Source organism: Pelecanus crispus, chromosome 10 (assembly GCF_030463565.1).
Source record: "Pelecanus crispus isolate bPelCri1 chromosome 10, bPelCri1.pri, whole genome shotgun sequence".
Lineage (NCBI taxonomy): Eukaryota > Metazoa > Chordata > Aves > Pelecaniformes > Pelecanidae > Pelecanus > Pelecanus crispus.
In genome coordinates, this window is record NC_134652.1 from 14619137 (window position 1) to 14643633 (window position 24497).

A 24497-nucleotide genomic window follows, 5' to 3' on the forward strand; every position below is an offset into this window, starting at 1 on the left:
GACTGCTAGTGAGAGTGCAGTGATGCTTCGTGCTTCCAGCTAACTGCTTCTCAGAGAATCATGAAAACCTTGTCCACAGCTGGTGAAACCTCTGCGCAGCCCTGCAAGGAAATTGATATGGCTCTGCCTTAGGGTTTTTTTGCCTGCAAGATGGAAGACCTGGCTCGACTTGCCTGTTGGTGCTGAGCAGATCAGTGGTGAAGTTAGGAAAGAGTGACCCTGAGAGAGTGGTTTGTTTGGGGCTTGGGGAGGCCTGTCCAGGACTTTTTTTTTTTTTTTTTCCCTCAGGAGGTGGTGAATACCTGTGTGTTGGAAACTGGGCTGTTCTTGGGAGTTCTTGAGCTGCCCACCCCAACATCCCTTCTGCTAGCCTTGGCCAGTATCTGGTGACCCTGGTTTTCCACCCCTGCTCTAACCACCCAAATATGTTCTGGGGCAAGGACAAGGATTATCCTTAGTACTCTCTTAGGTTATTGCTGAACACATTAAGGAGCACATCACTGTAGCTGCTAGCCTGAGGGACTGGAGTTAAGTGCTCCCAGCTGACCAGGCAGGAGACGAGAAAAGGTATCTCCTAGGCAGTCGCACAGTTGGGACCTTTCAGTGTAAAATGAGCCATGTGGTATCAGATGTGATTACAAGCACATGGGTCAAACAGCTGATGCCTGGCTCCTGCTCCAGCCACCCCAGAGATGTTGTGCCCATGAAGGCATGGAAACAAAGGGTAGAACGGTAAGGTGGGACAGCATTAATGATGTCATGCCCGAGATACTGGGCCCATTTCCTGAGGCCATAATACCTTGTTGGCAGATTGGTTTTTAGCAGGAGGAGTTGGGTTGGGGGGGATTGCCAGCAACTGTCACTTACTTTAGAAAAAGAGAGGCTAACATTCAGTGGCATAACCCTGGCTATAAAATACTTTTATATGTATAATAATAATATAGTATAATAATATAAAATACTAAGCTTGTTGTTACTGTAATACTTAAAGATTATACACAGGGGGTTAAAATTAAGAACATTTATTGCAAAACTGTTCCCCCTGCAGTCTTTTCTCCCAGGTGATTTTTCAATAATTGGTTAGTTCTCTTGCACCAGGAGTGCGCAGCTGAGGAAAAAACCCAATTGACTCTTGCCAATTAACTCTGCTGCAGAGTTAAGATTCCTGCTTGTGTCCATAGAGCAGAGGAATTCAGGTTCTTCATGCTTGAGCAGTGAGCTGTAGTAGTGGTTTTGACTCCACACGCTCAACACTGATCTTGCAAAGAGATGATACTGCCAACATTACAGGGGTGGGATTTGGTCTCCCTTTGATCTCAGTTTAAATCGCATGGGCAATTTACTGCAACTTAATAAGTAACAATGCATGAGTAGTGGGGTTCTCACTCTGCCTGCATAGTCTGCTCAGATGCGGGGTAGAGCGAACTTGCCTTCTTTGCAGCTAAACTGACTCAAATTGACTTGCAATGAAAGTTAAGGTTTATGCAAAGTTGCCATGAATTAACTAAGGAAAATCATAGTACTTTTGTAATGTATGTGATCAATCTGTTGCATGATTTAGTGAGCTGACTGAAATGGCTTCAGGGATTGGGAGCTTTTGGTTGCGTCTCTTCAATGTGGTTTGGTGTTTGTTCAACATGAAATGATTCATCTGGTGAATTGAGGGTGAATCAAAGGTCTCTTTTGCAATTCCCACTGCTTCACTGGCTTTCCTTGGGAAGATCTTTTAATTTCTGCACTGGCTTAATTGATCTTTGTAAGGAAATGTGCTAATGATGATCTGGCCATGGAGTGCTATGGATTTGCCAGCAGAAGAGTGTGTTACCACAATTTGAGATGCCTCCCTCTCTCAAATTGCAACTCCTAATTTGATTTATTTTGAGTGTGTTTGTATTTCAACAGTCTGTGGTTTTATTATCCTGTGTTTGTTGCTCTCCTCTTAGACTGCATGTAAGAGCTTTCCTTCATGCTAGAAGAAGGAACAGGATATAAATACTATTATCATTACTGTTGCTGAAAATTGGCCAAACTTCCAACATGCCAAGTGTCTCTTTCAGTTTTATTTAGAGATACAGTAATATTCCAAAGGATGCTCTAAGACTCCTATTCTCTAGTGAAATATATTGTTAGCTTACTAGAAATGTAATTTTCTAATAAACATGAATTTTTAAATCAGAATTCAGCTGCATGTTTAACATTCCCCAGGTAGCACAAACTGATGCTGATAAAAATTACATAGGCTGTCCAGGGCTGCGGGACGGATGTACGTGTAGGGGGCAAGAAACTAAAGTTGCTGGAGCAACTGTTCCACAAATTTTTGCAGAATGCACCGGCTCGGTTTCTCCTGGGCTCTCAGCTGGCCCTGCAGCTGTGATGGCTCCTTCGGCACATCCCGACTCCTCGGCAGCTCAGCTGTCAGGGGATAGCGCTGAGGCAGAGAAAAGCCCCTTGCTGGCTCTGTGATTGTAGGGGGCTGTCCCAGCAACAAAATTCAGTCTATTTTTATTTTTGGAGACTGGCTGGATAGAGTTCTGCTCCATGCAGTGCTAAATTCGAGGATGAAACTGTGGCCAAGGGGTGTGTGTGTATCTTCTGCTCTCTGCGAGGAAGACTGCAGAGGGTAGAGGCCTTGTCTTTCCACCATTCCTCTAAGGGCGGGATGAGTGTTGCTTACATCCAGGCAGTACCTTCCCCTGCCTCCCACCAGCTTGGGTGGCATGTGTTAATGCTGGTCCCAGCCTTTCTCCACTCTTTGGAGCTCACTGGAGAGAGGATGAGTAGAGCACGGGAGGCCACTGTCACCAGGGCTGGCTTTTGGGCTGCTCTCAGTCTGGGTCTGTCTCTGCAGCATCCTTAAGTGGGATAGAAGGGTTTTTTTGAAGATGAAAGCGAGCAAGTTTTGGAAGCTGCTCTGCAGTGAGGCAAATACAAGGGCAAGGAAGAAAGTATCAAATGAATGTGGGTAGAAATGGGTCCAAAATTCTGCTAGGGGGACTAGAGACAGCTACACTCTTAGCTGTCTCTAGGCATGTCCAAAGCTTCCTGGTTGCTAATAGAGCTCAGAGGGGCTGGTGAACCGAGTGCAGGAGAGAGGACCTTGGTCTGAGCTACAAAGCCATCTTAGCCCTGTCCCTCGGTAGGGCAGTAACGCACCCAGCAAGGGCCCCTTGCATTGCTGTGCCAAAGCAATGCCTGTGGAGGACCTCCTCTGCAGTTTCGTGGGTGTTGTGGGTTGTTTCTTTTGTCCCGCTCCTCCCTGACTTGTTCCAGACATGTCTCTGACCTGGGGAGGGTTGCTCCAAGGTTCCTGACTCCAGTTGCAGTGTTGCTGATGCACTTTAACCCCTTAATTTTGTTGTTCTAGTTCAATCTGGATTAAACTTGCATTTCTTGAGAGCGGGGTGCTTGGGAAGGTGTATGTCCCTGTCCTTTCACATGTGTTGCTGGTATGAGTCACTTCAGGTTGTTGCTGCATATCCAGGAGCATGGTATATGTCCCTTTTCTAATACCCCATGCAGCTCCTGCCAGAGGACTGGAGGGGTCTGGGTCCCAGAGCCAGTCAGGCTCCTGCTGTGTAGGGTGACAGTGCTGCTGAGCCAGGGGCAGCTGCCACTGAAAGCAGCATGGGTCCTCTTCCCTGCACCCTCTTTGTCTTGGCACTTCTCTGAGGCTGTGGTTAGCCAATTCAGGGAGCAAAAAAAGTCCCAAATTATTTCCTTTTTTGGAAGAGCAGCTTTTCTGTCCGTCTGTGGAAGCCTGGGGCTGTGCTCAGGGATGCTATCCTGTGCTGCGATAAAGTGTCATCGCTTCCAGCTACTCCTGGCCAGAGGTCACATCCTCCCACAGACCTGATCCCTGGCGACCTCCCTTCTCCCAGAACAGCAGGGATTAACTAGAGCCCGTTTCCTAGTAGGATTTTTCTCATCTGGATTTTCAAGGGGTGGCACACCTGGTCCTTCTGGCAGATGTGAGGTGGTGGTAACCACTGGAGGGAAGGGGCAGCGCCGGGTGATGGTGAGCGGGGGCCGGCTGCCTCCTGCATCTGCTCAGCTGCAGCTCGAAGCACGTCTGACCGCAGCTGGGCAGCGCCTCCGACTCGCCAGTCTCTGTGACACACACGATGTTCAAAGTGCCTTTGCATATAGGAAGTAGTTTAATCATGGTTTTGTTCCCTTTTTCAGCAAATCCGACCAGAGTCTGCATTGTTAAGTGTAAATGTCACACACACAAATGTAGTAACATCTGGTTTAAAGTTAAAAGAGCGAGGAAATGGGTATTATGGTTAAAATAAAGTCTGCATCCTGAAGTCACTCCTCCGCAGCTAGTTTTTGTTTAGATACATTGAATGTAACCTGTAATATCAAGACTCAGCTTGTACGTGGAGAATTAGAGCAAAGGAGGAGTGTTTGCTGTAGCCCTGAACTTTCTGCCCAGGTCATAAACATTTTGGTGACATTTTTCCTGTCTCTGAACATCCTTTTAGCAAGTTCTCCTCCACAATTCACTACGTCTCACTCTGGTGTGCAGCCGGTGGGTATATCCTCTTTGCCTTCGGATTACGATTTACACTGTTAGGATAAATTGAATTGCAGCCCATCTTGAATGGGGCCCATTTATCAAGAAAAGAGCTCCTAACTGCAGGCAGCTGTAGCGAGCTGCTGGCCCAGTGTGCGTGGCCAGCTGCCTCTCAAGGAATTTGGTGGCGTGTACGCATGGGTCATCCTCCAGCTCTTCCTATTACTGTAGCACAGTGTAAAGGAGCATACAAATGTATTTTCTATAGAATGCTACAACTCTTGCAAAACCCCATCCTGTTATTGGCAGCTTTCAAAACTGTGCTTGCTCCAGATTTTTGGTTGTCTCTGGTGTCTGTGGGAAGTGGAGAGAGTTTTTGATTGTGTATGTTGTACAACAGCAGATATATTGTCACGCTGTGTGAAGGTTTAATGTCATTTTCATATGGCCTAGAAATTTTAACTTTAAAATGGGACACAAGCGAACTTCCTTTTTATGCCTTTAGGGCAAGAAAGTTTTGGGTGTTTGTATCTTTTTTATTAGAAACCATTTGATACCACTTTAAAAGATGCCAGACACGTACACCGATTACATATTTATCATTTAGATGGAAGTCTTGCACTACCCTGCAGGCCTCTTTTAAACTCAGCGTTAGCTTGGAAACACAATATATGAAGCCCTATCAGTGCAGCCTATCAGGATAACTAAATGTTATGCATGGAGCAAAATATTTCCCTTTCATTATGAAAATAAGTGTTCTCTGCAGTGTTAAGCTTCAAGCTTGTTGTTCAAAAGATGTGATCAAGACATCAAAGAGAGGAAAATTATTAAGACAGCAGGAACTGAACCAGCTGCCTTTCCTTTGGTAATTAAGAGACAATCTCATGCATTGCCCTCCTGAAATTGCAAACTTTCTTTTTTTTTTTCCCCTGGGACCTGTGTTCTGAAGTGGGAGTCATTTTACCACTTTTAAAATGAGCTGTTTAATTTTACAGTCATAATAAGACTTAGCAAGAGGCAACAGTCAACTTCAGCACTGTGCTATAATGTGGCTCGTTAGTGCTCAGAACAATTTAAAGGGTCAATACTATTTTGTCCTCTCTTTTGGGTGGGAAGAGACAAGAAGTTGATGGGTGTCCTCAGTCCATCTGCCCTGGCTGAGGTGTGCACATCCAATGGTCTGAGGGAAGGTTTCCCTACTGCCAAAAATACGATTGCACATCTTAGGTGGGCATCCCCACAAACTCCCTGGTTAGGAGGGGTGAAAGCAGTTAGAGGCTCTGGCCCGCTCTGTGGTGGTGCTCAGCATAGATGGAGCGCAAAGGTGGCTGTTTGGGAGCTACTTCTTTATAAATTGGCATCTTCTGAGTTGTTCCTGCTACACCCTCCAGAGCTGTGGTCCAAAAGATGAGATAGGAAAGTAAATGCAAGCCCTGCATGGGCAGTTATTCAGTGCATCTCTCAAATTTGGGGATCCCTGCCTTGGCACACTTCTGGGGTGACCTGAAGCAGCTATTTGGACTCTCACATATCTGATGTCATGAATGCTGAGCATTGAAAATCAGCAGCAGCTTCTGAGAAAATCCAGCAGCTTTAATCTTTGTTTTCGGCAAAGAAAGTGGTCTTGGCTGTGCCAGCACTTTGTGTAGGTGTGTCTGAGCTGGCTGTAGCCCTGAGTTTGTGTAGCTGGGACAGCACAGAGCTCGGTGTATTTATTTAGTTTCTCACCTGGGTACTGTGGTTTGCACTGCAGTATCTACCCTGCCCCTTCAAGGCCAGCTTGGGCCTGCCTGTCTCTGAGCTGTGCTGGGGCAGCCTGTCCCCATGCCATGTCATTAAGGTGTTATGGTCCTCCTGTCTCTGGGATTCACAAGCTGGTCCACAGAAGCAAACTTCTGTGCCTAAAGGCTACAGCTGGACGGGCAATCCACAATACATTGGCTTTTCCTTCTCTGGCATTTGGTCTGCCGTGGGTACATGACAATGGCTCAAAACCAATCTCTTTGGTTTGTTAATGTCCCCCTTTAAGATAGAAACAGCATCGTCTCCTCCAGGTAGCAAGAACAACAACCTACAGATGAGTTTGCACGGAAGGGCTCATCTCCTTTTAAATTTCAGCTCCTTGAAGTGAGGAATATTTGAATTGGGGCTTCAGCGAGAGCAGTTTCTGAGGGGAAAAAGCTGTGGTGAAACATCTCTCATAGCAACTCCAGTGTCAGGAGGCATGGCTTCTGTCCTCATCCTTGCCACAGACTGCCATGTGACTCTTGGCAAATCACTCGTGGTCTGATTCCCCCCCCCCCCCCCCCTTTTTTTTTCTTCTTTCTTTTTTAAATCACTGTTGCAAAATTACCTTCATGAAGGCCATGGCTGGCCACTGATGTTTATTAGCTCGATGCAAGCTACTGCCTTTTTCTTGTCTTTTTCCTACTTTAGTTTTAGGGGATATGATGGTGGTTTTCCATCTTTGTCAGATGCTTTCAGCTTCGTGAATGGAAGGTACCTTCAGGGGGTTGTACAAGCAATGTGTGCGGTCACAAGGAGACAGTGCTTGCAGGTTTTGGTGTGATCCCTGCCCAGCTCTCCTTGACTGGGGATGTAACAGCAGTGACGCCGGGTTTCTGGAGCCACGTGTTACAGCAGCCTTGGGTTTTACCAGATGCAAAGTATATCCTGGGGTAAGGCTACGTCTCCTTTTTGCAGTGTAGTTGGTCAGACCTGTGCTTTTCCTGCTGATATTGGCTGAAGTTTCAGATAAGGGACAAGGTCAAGACCACCCTGTAAAAACTATTTTTTTAAATCACTCCGTCAGACAGGCTGTAGCTGGAAATAGAGAAACTATTGCATATGCTGTTTGTGGCAGGTTGTTAATGTATTCCTGGAAAAGTTCCTCTTTGTGTTTTCTTCCCCAAAATTACTTTCCGCTTTTGTGTAAAGGCACAGTATAACTCCATAATCTCTCACAGAGGCACATTGCATCAGAGGTGACATAATATTGTATGATGTGGTTCAAGTCTAGCCCCAGCCAAGCCCCGTGGGTCAGACGATGTAAGGAAGGAGAGAAGACGACACTGAACTGTTTAAAAATCTGATTAAGGGAGCAGATGGATCAAAAGAAAAATGCGAGTGGGAGCTGAGGGTGCTTGGGGGAGCTAGAAATTTTGCTCCTTTCATCAAAATTACAGCTTGCCCGGGGCAGAGTCTAGAAGCGATGTTTGGTGCCATCTCGCTGTGTTTTTGGGGCTGAGCTGCAGCCCCAAATCCAGCCAGCCTTTGTGATGGAGAGAGATGCATGGGAGAAGAGCATGCTCAGCACTTTGCAAGATGAGAGCTTTTTGGCAGCTTGTGTCGAATTAAGGTCAGAGCTTAGGGACATGAGTGATGGGTGGTAGACAGCTCAAACAAGGGGGAGCGGGCTTTTTTTATTCCCAGTCGTTCCCTGCCTCAGTACTTTTTTCCAGCTGTAATTTTGTCATTATGTGCAAATTGGTTGCAGTAACATCTACTTATCAGAAACCCCCATTGTGCATAATGTAGTCCCTAAATTGTCCTTAATTCCTGTTGTGGGAGAGCTCTTGTCTGCAGTTAAAACCACTGTGGCTAAAAAATGTGCATTTTTAACTTTTGTTTTAGTGAAATAACACAAACTGAAGAATTGTCATTGCAGTTTATGTTCAATCAACTCTAATACCTTGCAAAAGGACGTTTTCCCTGCTGAAAGACAGGTAGAAAAAGGCTTTTATTTGAATCTACATCCTCTGGAATAAAATGCTGCATCTTGTGCAGAAACTAAAAGCACTGTTGAAAAATACTGAATGCAACAAATAAGTCATTTTATTTAGTTAAAAAAAATATTTGGGAAGGAAATCACTCCCAGTTTTGATCAGCCTTGCCATAGAAAAGAAGAAATTATCTCTATGTGTAACATAAAAGGGAGCTTAACCAAAGGCCAAAATAACCAAGCCAGGGGAACATCCAGTGTTTAAAACAAACAACCCAAGCTTTAAGCTTCTCTCTGATCTCTTCCATTAAAATTCACTCTTGGAGACTCTTCGATAAAAGCAAAATTTAGTTGAAAGGTCGGTCTGCGTTGGACACCCTTGCTCTGCAGCCGGGCAGCAGGACTGCAGTGGCAGGAGGTGGCACCGTGTCCAGACGGAGCCGTTCAGCTCCTGCCTGGCAGCAGGGGACATGCCACCACCCGCCACTGCCCCTGTCCCTCGCCGTGGCTCACGTGCCTGTCATTGCTGCCTCCTGCCTTTTCAGGACGAAGGTGACAGAGGCACAGAGTGCCGATACCCACAGGGTGAGAAGGTGGCTCTGATGGTTTCTAATTCCAGGCATTTCAGCTTGGAGCCACTGAAAACCCTCTGTGCTCTGGGCTGCAGCAGCAGCAGCAAGTAGCATCCCAGCTGTATAACCATCTTGTAATCCTGGAGTGACCATGCTGGAGTTTGGGAAACCAGCCACAGTCAGAGCATGGCTCCCAAGCGGCTCGCTTGGGGTGTCTCCGCTGCCAGCGGTCACCAAGGCAGTTTCCATGGGTGATGCTGGCGTCAGGATCTCCTGCTCTGAGATGGGTGCCCTGTCTCAACAAGCAGTTTCTGAAGTAGCACGAAAGGACCCTTTGGTCTCTCTTAATCTGTGCTGCTGCTGCTTCTGCTAAATCTCTTAGTAGAAGTTGACTGATTCCTTATACTGAATAAATTAAAAATATCTGTCTTTAGCCCTCTTGGTAAGAACCTGAAGTCTACCCAGAAGGGGACCCTTCTCTTCTCCTGGTGCTTGCAGGCTCCAACCTGCGAACGTGTCATACCCTGGATAGTGCCTAATGCAGGGATACTTGGAAATACTCCACTGCTGCAGGGAGCAGCCCTGGCAGGGGCAGTGTCTGCAGTAGGGGACCAAAATAGCGATGAGAGAAGGGCTTGGACAGTGTGCTCCTCTGGGTGATGTACGTGACTCGAGACAGCTGCAGACTCTGTTGGTACTTGTTGGTGGAGAGGGTTTAGAGATTTTGCACAAAGCCCTCCCCACCTGAATGGGCTGAGGGAGGAATCTGGCACACGGGTTTCAGGCATGACTGCTGTCTGTCTGAAAAACAAACATGTTTTAAGTGCCTGTGATCAGAGGATCCTGTTCAGACCTGGTATCACGCTATTCACTTCAGCCTGGTTACTAATCCTGGCACTGAGTTTGACCCTTAAGCTTTTTGTCTTTATCATGTGCTTTGATACGGTCGTAAAAATACTGACTGGCTGGCAGAGCTCCAGGGCTTGGCTTTATATTCAAGCAACTGCGAAATGAATGTGCTTAAAGTGGTTTTATGCTTCAGGATATTGTCCTTTTTTTCCCCCATAAGATTATTTTAAAGCTCACGTTCCCTGTTCTGGGGACATCTCTGTTGCCCTCTGCACGTTGTGCAGAGCAGGTTCGATCCAGGATTGCCTTTCCCTGGGCCTCAAACCTGGGTGTATGGAAACACAGGACTTCTGTGGAAGTACTGCCTCAGGCTCCATGGGAGAGGAGATGGAGTAGGAGTTGGATTTGGGACCTAGGAAGCCCTCTCTCCCCCATGATGCTGAAGCCTGTGCTGCTCTCTCTGCCAGACGTGACTAGTGTTTGAACTTTCTGAAGCATCCGATGCTGGGATATCCCATCCCTACTGGGTTGTGAGACTGTGTGTGTCTGTATGCCTGCACATGAAGGGAGACGAGAAGTGTTTTGAGAGAAAATCCCTGTGCGTGACTGAGCTGCTGTCTCCCCATGCCGGGCAGGTCAACAGGCTTTTTATATCCCAGAGGATTTCAGTGTGCCACAAAGAGACTCCGGCAAGTTTATTCTGCTGCTTGGAGGGGCAGCTTTGGTTGAGTGGGGTGCACCACTATGCTGCTGCGTTTCAGCAACATGCTCTCTTAATATTGGTCCGTATTAGTTTTATTTCAGTGTTATCTGAAAGATTGTTAATTTAACTGTGCCCTTGATGCTTGCTTCACGAACCTGTTCGCCCTTCATTTCTGTGAATAACTGTCCTCTGACTCCTGAATTTTAGTCTCTTCTCTAAGGTGCCCCTAGAATGGGTTTTATCTGGGTTTAACTAGACCTGCCCTTACAGTGCTGCTTCCATATGGGCTGGAGAGCAGTTCAGTCTCTCAGATACTGCATCCAGATTATGCCTCCAGTTGCTGCTAGACAAACGCTTTCTGTTTGCTTTGTACAGGGAAATTACAGCTGCTGCTCTGCCTCATTCCTGCCAAAGGGCAACTTCTTCATTGCAGAGGGACATTGCACCCCGTAAGAGCATACTTGCCTATGTCAAAGTGGATAGACAGGACTTTACTCCTTGAAGGCAAGTACCCACAGAGAGCATTTTTTCTAGGCCAAGGTAGAACACAGAAGTTGAGTCAGATGTTCTTAACCTTGGGAATACATCATGCCCTACAGTAGGCAGCTCCCCAGCACGTTCCCGGTAGCATTCTGCTGCTCAGCCTCAGCATGAGGAGCTGAGCTGGAGACCTCAGTCCTGGTCCTTCTTAGGGCAGTGTATAAAGAGCTGCTGGGCAGAGTCCGAACCCTGTTGGATTCTGCCTGTGGTGTCTAATTTGTTCCAAGTGCTGCTAATAATTAGGCAAATAAAATCATTAGTTAGAAAGGAATTCAGTTTATTGGGAGCATGTTCCAGGAGGGTTTTATAGCTCTGAAATAGTATCTTGCCAATCAAGTAACTATTACAGAGTGAAGAGGAACACAGTAGCCAGCTTGGCAGTCAGTCAGTGGGAGAGTACTGCCTGCAGCCCAAGGCTTGAAATAAAGTTGGTATGAAAATGCACTATTTTATAACCATGTTGATCTTTTTACCTGGAAAAAGAAACCTTGCCTCCAAAACAGTTTTTTCTTCTGTCTTGTACCTGGCACTATCAAGTTTACCTGTCCCAGCTGTGTGTGCTGATGCTGATGTTCCCAAGGGATGTTTGCTTGTGAGTTCCCTCTGCGCTTCACCTCCTCATTTCATGGGTCTTTAAGACCTACGTGCAAGCTTTTCCTAAAGTGTTTTTCTTCCTTTCTTGGAAAAGCCTCTCCCACCCTCCTCACCTCCAGATGCCATCCCCTCGGCTTTGAGCCAGTGACATGATTGTGTTGGTTCTTAGAGCAGAGTTTCCAAACATGTTTGGAGCAGTGACTGCATTTCAGTGGTGTAGCTTCAATTCAGTTTTCTTCTGGAAATGCTATGGTTCTTTTTAAGGCCATGTCCTCATGTTTAGGAAACAACTCTAACGTTTCACAGTTACAGTTCAGATTGGGCCTCTCTCAGTCTCCATCCTCACATCCGTCCCACTGGCATCAATGGCCTTTGGCACTGTGCTCACTTGAGGGTAGGAGTTAAAGTCTAGGTGCTGTTTGGGTTGGTCTGAGTCCTACCTGGTTTTGAGGTGAGGAGTCTGGTAAGGTTGCTGGAGCTGTGATAGATATCCAAGCCCACTTCCACAGTTCCTTCTGGGGAAAAGATGGTTTCTTGGCAGCTGGAAAAATCACAAGAACAGAAGGTTGGAAGAGAATTTCAGCTCATGTCAACCTGAAAACAGGGAACGCTGCTTTTCTGGAGTGGTCTTGAAATTGCGCTTCTAAAGGGGTCACAAAGGTACGTGCAAGAGCATGGACACAGAGGAAGCTCTGCTTGAGCTGGGTTTAGAAACAGATCTACAGACTGTTGCCATAGCTAGATGTGTCCAGACTGAGACCCTTGTTCCTGGAGAGTTTTGGTATGTGAGGTGGGAGAGATGCATTTACCTTTTTAAAGGAGGTCGTAGGTACATTGCACTCTGCCACTGCCAGCTGCTGATTTTGGAGCAGCAGCAACAGGAATGGTGTTTCCTTCCCTCCCCAGCTACAGGCTGATTGTAGCAACTGTGTTTCTCCACAGAGAGGGGAGAAGAGAAGGGGATAGAGGTCCAGCTGTTTGGAAGAATGTTAGGAGCCATGCATGAACTGACTGCATCCCTTCCACTCCCTGGTTAGGGAACAGAGGGCCTTGGAAAATGTTGCTGCTGGTTTCCCTGGGATGAGGGAAAACCCAAGTATTGCATGCCAGATGTCCTTTCAAGGGGAAAAAGAATAAAGTGACATGGCTGGGATATTATTTGGATTGTTTTTTAATGTCACACCTCGATGGAGTCTGAGGTTATTAACTGGGGGATTGACTCTCAATATTGTGGCCAGATGCAGCAGTTGGCTGAGCTCCCTGGCTTCAGAGCTCACTTTTAAATCACGCTTCGATAATTTACTCTGCCAAGGAGATTTGCAGTTCAGTGTTGTTTTGGAGTCAATTTTTGAGCTAAGGAGGGCTTCCATGTCAGTGAGAAGGCAGTTCAGTCTGCAGTAAGCCTGGCAGGTGTTTCCAAGTGGACCGGTGGATGTGTTGAGTGGCCAGGTCTGCAGATGGGAATTGGTACCCCTCTCCCATAGATGGGATTTCTCTGAACTCCTGAAAAAAACCTTCAGCCTTTTTCGCCTGTCCCGCTCCTTAAATCCATGGGACAGAATTGGGGCTAGTCAGCTAGAAGAGGTGTGACATTTTTCTGTTTTCTGTATTTTTGTATGCATGATTTCTTGCTGTGATAGTGATTTGCTGACTTGGAGAGTTGGTGACATGCTTGCTGGCTGCGGCTCTTTGTGGTTGCAAGTTAAGAGGCAGTGCCGTTGACAGATCAAAGCCACGTGGCAGCCTCTCCAATGAGTCCTGGCTGCTGAGTGACTGCGGTCATGACCTGCCTTTCTTGCCACCGTGGAGGGGCTGCTTCAGAGCCCTCCCTGGGCTGCACAACTGGCGATGTGGCATCCACAGCTAGGGCAGTTTAACAAGGGTTGTAAATGCATGTAGGCTGCTGCAGCTGTGGGAAGAAGTGAGCCAATCTGGAGAGAATTCAGTCATCTCCAGCTGAAAGTTGGCAGGATGTAACTGATGTGTGAAATGAGGGTATTGGAGCAATTCATGTGTGCTGGAGTTGGGGAGATGTTGGGCTAGAGGGTTCCTGCTCATCTGTGCAAGGCTGGAAGAGCATCATCATAATTGGTCAGGGTTGTAGACCGACTGCATGGGCCTTTTTTGGGGAAAGCCCAAAATTATGGTGGAAGGATGATAGCCACCAAGAGTTAGGATTTTCAACAGAGCCCGCAAATCAACAGTTGTACAAGTCCAGGGGCTATAATTTGTCACTTCTTTAGACAAAGTGACAGAGAGGAAGACCTTGATGGTCACAGGCTGCAAGTCAGCAACACAGTTAAGCTTAGGCTTAAATCCCATTGGAATCTCTGGAATTTAGGCACTTTCTTGAAGTGTAGCATGTCCTTCAGTGCCTTGGCAGGCTGAGCCTCCAAGGGATCCTTGTTGTGATCTCTGGAGACTGTTCAGTCTCTGCCCTGCGCTTTCCAGGAGGATTTCCTCTCCCGAGGAGATGACGTTTAACCACAGGACCAAAGCAAAATGCTCATCATCTCAGTGTTCATAAAAAGGGTGGTGGGGAGATCTTTTTTGTGACCACGAAGAACTAGAAACATCAGGGCACCATCTCACCATCAGGTGAGACTTGCCTCTGTGTTTACAAGCCATGAGGAACTTTCAGCTGTCTTTGTGTTGCTGGTGGGGAAGTGTCACAGGCAGCTCAGGAAAGCAGAAATCGCCTTCTCTGGAGCACAGACAACGTGGGTCCCAGGTGTGCAGGCCCAGGTTTTGTTCTTGCCTATTCCATCCAGGGCGGTCCTGGGTTTGCTGAGGCGCTCCTGGAGAATGCTGATGGGTGCAGTGGTTTTGTCCTGTGGTCAGCTCTGTCTCAGGGCTGGTGGTTATCCTCCACTAAAACTACCAGTCAGTTCTCCAACTGGCCTCCTTTGCTTACCCTCAAGAGCAATTTGGATGGTTAACAGAGAGGAAAGACTGTGGGAGCCTAATGGTGTGTCTCTGGCACCTGAGCCTGTAGCTTCCTCATCTGGAAGAGCTCCTGCCTTCATTTTGTCTGACTTTGTCTCTTCCCTTAAATGAGAGCAGCCACGATGGCTGTGCCAGACAGGGTTTGGTGTGTCTTGTGGGAGAATTCCTCTCTGCTTGCTGCTTCTAGTGTGATTTGGCTGACCATTTTATTTCTTCTTTTTTTTTTTTTCTTTTTTTTTTCCTTGGAAACTATTCCACTGGCCTCCAGAGCAATGAATTGTCCCGTCACTGTGCCCAGGGGATGTCCAGGATGTCCATTCCTTCTATTTGAGGCAGACCAGGGCAAATCCTGGAGCAAGTGGCCTGGTGGCATTGCTGAGGGCAGCCCCTCTCATTTAACAGTCTGCATCTGCTTGTGTGTGGGTAAGGGTTTATTTTTTACCCAGGGACCTCCCGGTGGAGAGCCAGCTCATGTCAGTGGGCTGCAAACAGAATTGGGCCCGTGGAGATTGTGGGGCTTGAACCCAGAGATCTTCCTTTGTACCTCACCTTGATTTGTGTGGCAGCCCACCTGCTCCTGGCACAGAGTGGTGCACGGAGGCAGATGGAGAGGCAAGCACTCTGCTAGAGCACGGGATGCTGTGGTTCTTACCAGAGCACATGCATAGCACCCATCTGTGAATTGGGTGATTTTACGTCTGTCTTAGTGTTGTTCCAGGGCAACAATTGGTTTATATTTGAAGAGTATTAATTTAATGTTATTGAAGCCTTAAGAAAAGGCACAGTGGGCCAAGCCCTGCTAGTTTTGCTCACATTTCACAGGGCTGAGGAGGGTGAGATTTGATCCTCTTTGGATGTATCTCTACTCAAAGAGCAGTTGTGGGGGGAAAGAAAAGAGGCAGGGGAATTACAACACTGAAAAAAAATCCTAGCTCTGCTCTGAGCCGTTTTGCAATAAGACACTTCAGAGCGTGAGTTATGGTGCTGTAATTCACACCTGATGCGTTTCGTGGCATTCAGCCGACTGCTTCATGCCCTGCACACGTAGCGTGAATGATTTCGGCTCAGCTTGCCCCTGGCCGGCTTAGCCCTCAAGCGGAGGTGGCTGCACGGAGATGGCTGCAGGGCTTGGCTCTCCCTCCACTGCTTTTTATTTCGTCTTTCCCTTTGGCAACCAAAGCTGTGGCTGTTCAGGGCAGGCCTTGCATCTCCCTAATCCAAGTCGACTTTGGTGTATCCTTACCTGTAAGCAGATCCCTGGTCCTAGCAAAAAATGTTACGTACTTCAGAAGTTGTCTGCGCTTCTCCTGTTACCGGCTGGAAACGTTTGGGGCAGTAAGGGTTGGTGCCTGGGAGCAGCAAACAAGGTTTGAAGCCTGAAATAGGTCAAAAAGCTGTTGAACACATCCATCTCTTATCTCAGTCACCTTCTTCCAATCTGCTCTGTAAGAGCAAATGCTTAGGGAAAGGATTTTCAAATCAGATCATTGTTAACGAGATGCTTGGCAGGAGATGCATTCATCCTTCAGCTCACTTCAGGGATGGAGTAACCCATTTGCTGCTCTTGGGTGGGACAAAGGTTGTTGCTTGCTTGTCTGTCAGGACACCTGCGGGGTGGCAGAACGTTTCTGTGCTTTTCGGCCAAACTGACTGTCCAGCCCATCAGCCCCATCATATGCCTGTGCCTGGGGGTGTGCTGGCAGAGCAGCTGCATGTCAAGAGCACTGCTCTGAAGCTGGCAGCCGAACCAAGTCAAAGAGGAGACATCTCTTAGAAAAAGCCTGTCCTCTTCCCAGGCTCCATGAGCACAAGTCACTGCCTGTCCAAGGTCACTAAATGCAGGAGCTGACTTCGATCCGTGCTGTGCCCATGCGGGCCGTTGTTGTGCTGGCAGTCAAGCCTGGCCTGCTGGCAGGATTATTATCTTTGCCTATCTGCTTCGTGGTAAACTATAGTGGTGCCTCCAGCTCCTTCCTGTGTTAGCACTTCATAAGTTGGAATTTAAAATTCCTCTGGGGACCCAGGTTAAAAACTTTGAGTCCTCTGAATGAGGATTGGAGTCAAGTCCTCACTTTTTAAAAGGGTCTGGCACTTGGAAGCGTTACATCACTAGCAGTTGGACCCAGTGGCTGTGACAGGCATATTGTGTTCAGAAGTCCCATCAAGCAGAGCAGCCACATCCAAAAGATGCTGTGCTGGAGCTAATGTACCCTGCAAAGACATGGGGCTCTTCAGTGTGAGTGGGGCTGACCCAGCGAAGCTTCTTTGTGGACCACTGTGGACTGGTGGTGCTCTGTCATGGAGGAGACAGAGGTCAGTGTCAATTTGGGCATCTCTGCACCATGTAGACCTTTCCTTACTGTACATCTACCTTAACTTCAGCCTTGTAAACACTAGATGTCTGTCTAGCATAGGATCCTCCTGCAGGCAGAGGAAGAGGCACCTCCAGAGACAGATGTCTACCTTAGCCATGTACCTAGAGAGGGATCTGAAATGAGTAGCTTTGACCAGTTTGAGATCCTGACTTTGGGATGCATAAAACTAGGACTTCTTCCCAAAATCCTGCCTAGCAAATTCCTGTTGTCTCCAGATGCTGTATGTGTCGAGTGCAGCTGTATTAGTTCTTGAAAGCCTGCTGCTACAGTAATTTTGCTGGGTTTTGGGTGGTCAGTTGAGCAGATTTAATAGCTTCTCTCCATGGAACATTAATAATTCCCTTTAAGTGGCTAAGAGTGGGAGAATGTTCAGGCTTGGGGATTGAAAGGAAGAGGTTTGTTTATTGTTTCAAGGTCCTGTAAACCCTGAATTTGACAGAAATGTAAATGCATTTTGCTGATTCATATTTTATTACTGGTTTCAATAGAACATATAATATAGGCATGGCCATAAAAGGCTTATTTCTAAGGTGACACATGCTGACTTGCAGCCGCACACCCTCCTTCCAAAAATGCGTAACTCTTTGGGTATGTGTGGCTTGTGGCTGGGTTGTGATAGGTAAACGAGAAGGAATTAGTGTGGTTGCCATCACTGCCACCCCTGACAGCTCTGACAGAAAGTGCATTACCGAACGTCAGCGTGTGTCTCCAGAGGAGATGTGGAGTTTGCTGGGGTGGGGGAGGCTGTGTGAGTGCAGCCTAGAGACAAAGCCCAGCCCAGGATGATTGGAAATCATAGGACGAGAGGAAATGGGCTTAAGCTGCGCCAGGGGAGGTTTAGGTTGGAAATTAGGAAAAATTTCTTTACGGAAAGGGTGGTCAAGAATTGGAACAGGCTGCCCAGAGAGGTGGTGGAGTCACCATCCCTGGAAGTGTTCAAAAAACGGGTAGATGTGGCACTTTGGGACATGGTTTAGTCTAGTCTACCCTTGATTGGCTTAGAGTAGACTTGGTAGTGTAGGTTAATAGTTGGACTGGATGATCTTAAAGGTCTTTTCCAACCTAAACGATTCTATGATTCTATGAAATCCCTGGGGATGTTCTTCTCTCGGCGCCAAAAGGGTCCAGGCTTATGGCAGGGAGCTAAGGTGATGGCTTGTGCCAGTACATGAGCCAGGCTTGGGGGCTGATTTGATGATCGTGTCCTTTGGCAGTATAGTTACAACTACTGATGTAGTTGTACTGATAGCTGCATCCGCAAATTTTACATCCTTTTAGGGGCCCGTCTCCTTTGCACCCTCTGTACCGTCTGGGGAGGAGCGGGCTGGCTCAGTGGGCAGTGCCGGTCAGGAGCACAACCTGGGGACTTTCTCCTCTGGCTGCAGTACAGTCTGGAGACTTATCTCCCAAATCCTCAGCTGGGGACACACAGTTAGACGGTGTGACTGTCCTGTCCAGCTGCTATCCCAGTGCCCAGCAGTTAAATATATCTTCCTACCACAGGGTCCTTATATTTGCAGGTTTTAAAGGGGGAGCGATGTTTTGAGCAGAAACGCCCAAAGCACAGTATTGCTCCAGGCTGAAAAAGCATATCCTCCATATCTCTGTATCCCAGCAGAGCAGAGCAAAGCTCGCCCATCAGCAGAACCTGCAGCCTGGTGTGCTGAATAAATGAGATCTGGAAACCAGTGAGGACGGCTGCGTGTGTCTCTGCCTGTGTGTGGCCTGGGCTGCAAATTGCAGAATTGGAGGGGGATGGGTTTACGCTGTCCGTGATAGTCCTGGGTGTCTGGGGTGGGAGAGGGTGTTCCTGCAAGTGGAAAGGCAGGAAGCCAAGCGTGGGAAAAGGAGGGAAAAGGAGGATGATTGTGAGAAGAGTGGGAGGGAAGGAAAGGGCAGAGACAATAGTTCAACTTAGCAAAGAGGCAGTGATTGAGGGTGCGAGGATTTGGCAGAGTATCTTCCTGAAAACCCTGAAGTTCCACAGGAAGAAGGTAATTTTGTGTTTAATTCAGTACTATGCCCTGATAGAGGGGGGATCTGCCCCACGCAGGACTCTTGCATCAGTTTTCCTGCCTTGGCCAGAAGCACTGAGGGGAATAGGGAGGGTTCTCCATGTTTGCCTCCTTTTTGGCATTTTGCAGTAAAATTCATGTGTTCTTTGCAAGACTAGGACACACAATAATTTTCTTCTTTCACTCTTCTCCCCACAGGAAACCTGGATTTCTCCTAAGCTTTTGACCTAATCAAAGGTCACTGCAATGAAAGGCATTTTTCCCAGTGACTTCAGCATTGCATCTTTCTGGGGTTGTGGAAATTTGTTCCCTTTTTTGTAAGAGTTGGTTTCACATTGTCAGGATTGTCCTGTAGAGAACAAGTATGTTCAGTCTTATGTATATATGGTCATGCAGTATAATCAAAGATCTACATGCATTGCATGTTTGTTGAATGGTGTTGATGATAGGTCCATTTTTCAGTCACTCTTCCAGCATTTTTCTGGTAAAATGCAAATAGTCATCTGTCAGCGTGTTATGCTGGCAGTTCTGTGATGCTTTGCTGGTTGATCCAGTTGATTTCACCTCAAGTTTTATCCTTCAGTCGTGCACGAAAAATGTAGTTGCACAAACTGTATAGAAATTAGAAGAGTCTTTCAGAGTTGGTTTTTGTCGGGGATTGTAGATCACACTCAAAGTACTGTACCCCTCAGGTCTGGCTTTGTGAATCTGAGGGTCTTTTGGTTTACACAAACTTTTTGTTTCCCTCTACTCAAAATAATAAGAAAAAAGAATTATCCCACTATTCTATGGCAAAATCTCAGGAGAATTTCCATTATTTGGACTAAGAATGTCCCAGAGCTTTGTCATTGTTCTGGAAGGGCCTTGGGGAGTTTTGCTCCCTTTCCCAGGCCCTTGCTTTGCTTTTCCAACATTGCATCTGGGGGTCATATGTAAGGTTACAAATCAAAGCCGGAAGATTTGCATGCTAGTATAAACTACATGCAAGTGTTGGTGTAGAGCAGGAATCCCAAACATGAGAAGCCAAAAGAGAGGTTGGGCTTTAGCAATGCCTCTTTGCAATTGTGAAGCTTACTGCACAGGGAGTTTTTGTCATTTGTGTAAATAAAGCTATGCTCCTACAGTGTGCAATAATCTGTTCTGTGCCCGTACATGAAACAGGGTTAGCAATATCATGGTGTGCTCTGTCTTTGCGTGGCCACAGGCTGTGTATGCTCTAAGCACTGTATACGTGCCCCGTAGCTGGGAAAACACATCAGTACAACCCTGCTGGTACGACGTAGATGGGCACTCGCTCTCAGAGCAGAAAGAAAGGTACTTGGAGAGATCTCCCACAGGCATAAATAACTGTGCAAAGATGTGTGAGAGTTGGTGTTAACTGGAAAACAGTGATTTGCAGGTCATATTTTTTCTTGCTGTGTCTTGTCAGTCTTGATGGATTTAACGCAGTAGCAAGCAGGTTCTTGTTCTCATTCGACCAACTTATTCCTGTATCCCTGGCCCCAGGTCACTTGATGACAAAAATCCCTTTGCCTTCACTCTGAGCACAATTCATCCTATTTTGAACATCCCCCAAGTCAATTCTTCATATGCCAGAATCAGTTCAGCTGCTTCTCTCTTGAGTGTCTGTGATTTGGCAGTATCCTTCCAGATATTAGCAATTATTAAATTATTATTAAATTATTTTATTATTATTATTAAATTATTTTAGTAATCCCACTTTCACAGGAGGTTTGATTCGGCACCGTGAAGGGAATGATACTCTTGCCATTGGCTTCCATGGGTCTGATGACTCCAATGGCAATCAAAACCAGATGCAGGTTGTACCTGTTTGGACCAGGGCTGGATTTAATTCACAGACATTGCCCTCATCTGAATGGTGCCAGCACCGACTGGGCAGCAGAGTGATCTCTTGTAGCTGAAGCTAGAAAGGTGTGTTATAAACTAAGGAGGGATTTTAAAGGAACTCATAGCTAGCCTAAATGCTTATTAAAATTAATTTCAGTGGAAGCAGGATGAAGCCAGTTTTGATTCAACTTTTAAAATCTGTTCCTGTGGAGAAAATAAGGGCAGGGGGATGAAATTATCTTCATTTTTGAAAATAATTTTTAAAAGTGCCATGTCCCCTTTGCGTCTGTCCTCTACCGTGCAGCTGACATGATGGCTGTAAGAGATGAGAAGTGACTGGCTAGAGGGACCTCCACCTGACTTCCACATCTAGCACTGGCACTGAGGACTCCTGCATTGAGCCAGACTCTTCAGGGTCGATATGTTTCTTTTCAGAACAACTTCAACTACAGATGAGTTTCTAAAACCAATTTAGTGAAATTGCACCAATTTTTGTATTCAAAATCTTTCAGTGAAACTTACTTGAAGGACTTGAAATTCAAATACGAGAGTGTCGGTTTTGCCTGTTGATTGTTGCTTTTCCCAGTTCTCTTTCCTTTTTTGAAAGGAGCTTCTCTTCTTTCACAAAGACATTCTCATATTTTTGAGTCCTCATGAAACACCAACCACCTGCTGGGGAGAAAGACACAAGCACTGAGTTAAAATAGTTTATAATTCAGGTGGGATCCAGATTTAAGAGGCAACAAGCTGAAAACTTTTTTATCTTCAAGTGCAGCTGGATTATTTTCATTTGCTTGCCATAGACAGCCTCTTTCAGACCCAGGTGGGGCATTTGAGAAGGCCATGAGGGAGCCAGGTTTCACAGAGAGCCTATATGTTCTTATTTCCATTTTATGTTTGTCACTCTGCTATTCTAATGCTCTATAGGCTTAGATGTTGTGTTTTCTAATCATCTGTCAACTCTTAAATGGCAGAAACTCAGTCCTGTGGTTATACTACTTCACGAATAGTTCCCATCACACATGGAAAGTAAATGCAGGTGGATAGAAACAGATTGGAAACAGAATACAAGTCCATGTTGTGCTCTGCACAGATGCTCGTCTCCCTCATGCACGTATGTAGATGTACTGCGCGGATATTGTCCGCTTCCTTTGTCTGCTCTTTCCTTGCAGAGAAGCTGCTGTTCTGCTTCCTGAAGCTGGGAGGTGGTAGCAGGGAAACAACCAACCTTCGCTAGTCCTGTTTCTTATGCTCTTTCCATAAGCTCCAGTTATTGGATATGTTGGAGATAAGATAGCAGCCTTGACAGGTCTTTGACATGACCCAGGATATCCATTGAAAACAAAGCAAGCCCTGCTAACGCAACACAGATCTTGCATGTCTGCAAGAATTAGACACATCATATTCTGCTCACACACCCCTAAGAATGAAATTAAATGAAGTAATCAAACAAGCCTGGCAAGAGGCTTGGAGGCGATTTGTAACTGAGCTGCAGGGCTCCCAGCCCTTCCAGTTCTGCAGCTCTCTGGTCAAGTTATTGTCACAGATCATGGGTGCAAATTCCACTTTTTACCTTTTTATGTCTCTCATGACCATGCAAATGACCATGCAAAGAAATACAGTGGGGAGGTTTTTCCCCTTTTGGCTTATTGCTGTGATTGCGTGGGACTTGTTAGCATCTTCTTAGCAGGAAGGTGCTGTGAAGGCCTGAAGTCAGTGCTTAAAAACCCAAGCTGACAAACGCCAAAAAAATTGAGGGGTGAAGATGAGACTAACTAGAAATTTGAACCACTGGCTTTGAAACTTCATCAATGTATGAGAAAAATATGGGAGACTAAGTATTTTCTTACTCTGCCTGTGTAAACACGATGAGCTGGATTCGTCATTCAGACACAACCCTGTTACTTGTCTGGTCCATACTCTAAAGCTAGGAAACCAGCAAAAACACCTAGCCACGTGCCTCCATACTCAAATGAGCTCCTCTTCCTGTATTCCCAGGGACGTCTGCTGGCTGGCTCGAGGCAGTTGTTTGCTATTCTCATTTGTGTTTAAGTACCAGGATTTGGCAAAGAGAAACGGACTTCATCCTGGATTTCATCCTCTCCACCAGAGGAAGGTCTGTGCCCATATAGGATGCAGTAATGGTGGGGTTTTCTAAACCAGAAAGGACCCAGCTCGAGTCTCAGAGTATGGCTGGATTCAGAGCTAGAAATGAGTTTATTTTTCCTTGTACACAGAACAGATTTGATGTGATACGGCTGAAAAGAGAAGCGGTATTACTCCAGTGTTAATCCTCTTGTGTTGCTGTTCAGAGCTGAAACAAGATCCACAAAAGAAAACAGTGAAGGAAGGAAAACTCTCCTATCCCTTCTTCCCCCCCGACCCCGCCCCATATGTTTAATTGGACTGTAAATTGGCTTGCAAATTGTGATGCAAACTGGAATTGCTGTGTCCAGCTTAAATTGCCTGTGTAGTTGCTGCTCACAGATGAGAACTGGTGAACACCGGGGCTGTCCAGTTGTTCCCTCCCTCTGCTTTGCTTCCAAAATTTAGGTACGTGCAACATTTGTCCATGAGACCCGTGGGTTGTTTTGGCTTTTTGTCAGTTACTTTTCCCCCGTTGGTAATGGAAACACGAGCCCATAGAAGGATGTCCATGAAACCACATCTGCTTCATGAAAAAGCCAGACGCCCTGCACCTGCGTGCAGCCTGCGTCAGCCCTGTGCTCGGGACTGCTCTAAGACCCTGCCATGGCAGCAACCACCCTGCGAGAAGCTGTCCCATTCGGAGCTCCTTGGGTTTCATGTTTCTTCCAAGCCTCATCTCTGTTTCTCAGCTCACTCTTCAAATTCCTGGGGTGAGAACAGCTCCGGACTGGGGTTGAAAATAGCACTTCCTTGGCCGTGTCCCGGCTGAGCTGTGGTCCCTTGGAGACCGTCGTGCTGAAAGGCGACGTCATTGTGTGGCACCGGTGGTGGACTCGCCATGGGCTCGGGGCTGAGGGTCTGACTTCATCTCTGTGGGAATTTCCCAGGTCGCAGAGTGCTTTTCAGGGCCTTTTGGATGCTGGTGAGTTGGGCAAGGAGCCCACGCTGCCCTCGCTGGATCCAGAGTCGAATGTGAACTTTCCAAAAGTCTGGATGTGATCCAAGCCAGGGGCAGGCACAGGTGATGTGTGCAGGAGCAGGGGTTGCATTCTCTGTGCTTATTCCTGGGGCATTTTACTCTCTGTTGCCATGCTGGCTTTTGTATAGGGCAGGAATTGAGGGTGCTGGGGACCCTCACCCTGGGGAAACCCTGGCTACTGGTGCCAGTGTCTCGTGGGGTGGAACAAGGTACCTAACATCAACCACGCCGCTTCTGGAAGGCGAGCAGCTTTGCTGCTTCAACCTCATGGGTACTGAAAGTGCTGTCTCTAGGCTGTTATCATTCCAAATCTGGGTCTGGGCCAGCACTGATTTTTTTGCTCATCAGAACATCTTTGACATTAAAATGGTTATGCAAACGGTAAGTCAGTGCAGTGCCTGTAGTCTGGTAATCTAGGACACAGATACATGTTGACTTTATGGAGGGCTGCTGCAGTTTGAGCTGTTTTAATGTAACCATGAACCATCTGAGATTGCCTCAAGCCTTGTGGGAGTCGGGCTGACTTTGCACAGAAGCGGACCAGGGAGTGTTCACATGCTGAGCTGCGCTGATGGAAAGTTTCCAGCTCACAGGCAGTGATAGCGTCTGAATACGAGGGAAAAGGAGTGTCTATTCTAACTCAATCGTGATTCACTGGAGGACAAACATCCAACACTTTAATATGAGACTG

At 46.8% G+C, this 24497-nt stretch overlaps 1 protein-coding gene across 2 annotated transcripts in view; it reads left to right on the forward strand.

Annotated features, from left to right (window-relative positions):
• SH3PXD2A (SH3 and PX domains 2A) overlaps positions 1 to 24497 on the forward strand; it is a 261363-nt gene that overhangs the window by 17105 nt on the left and 219761 nt on the right. The window lies entirely within an intron of this gene.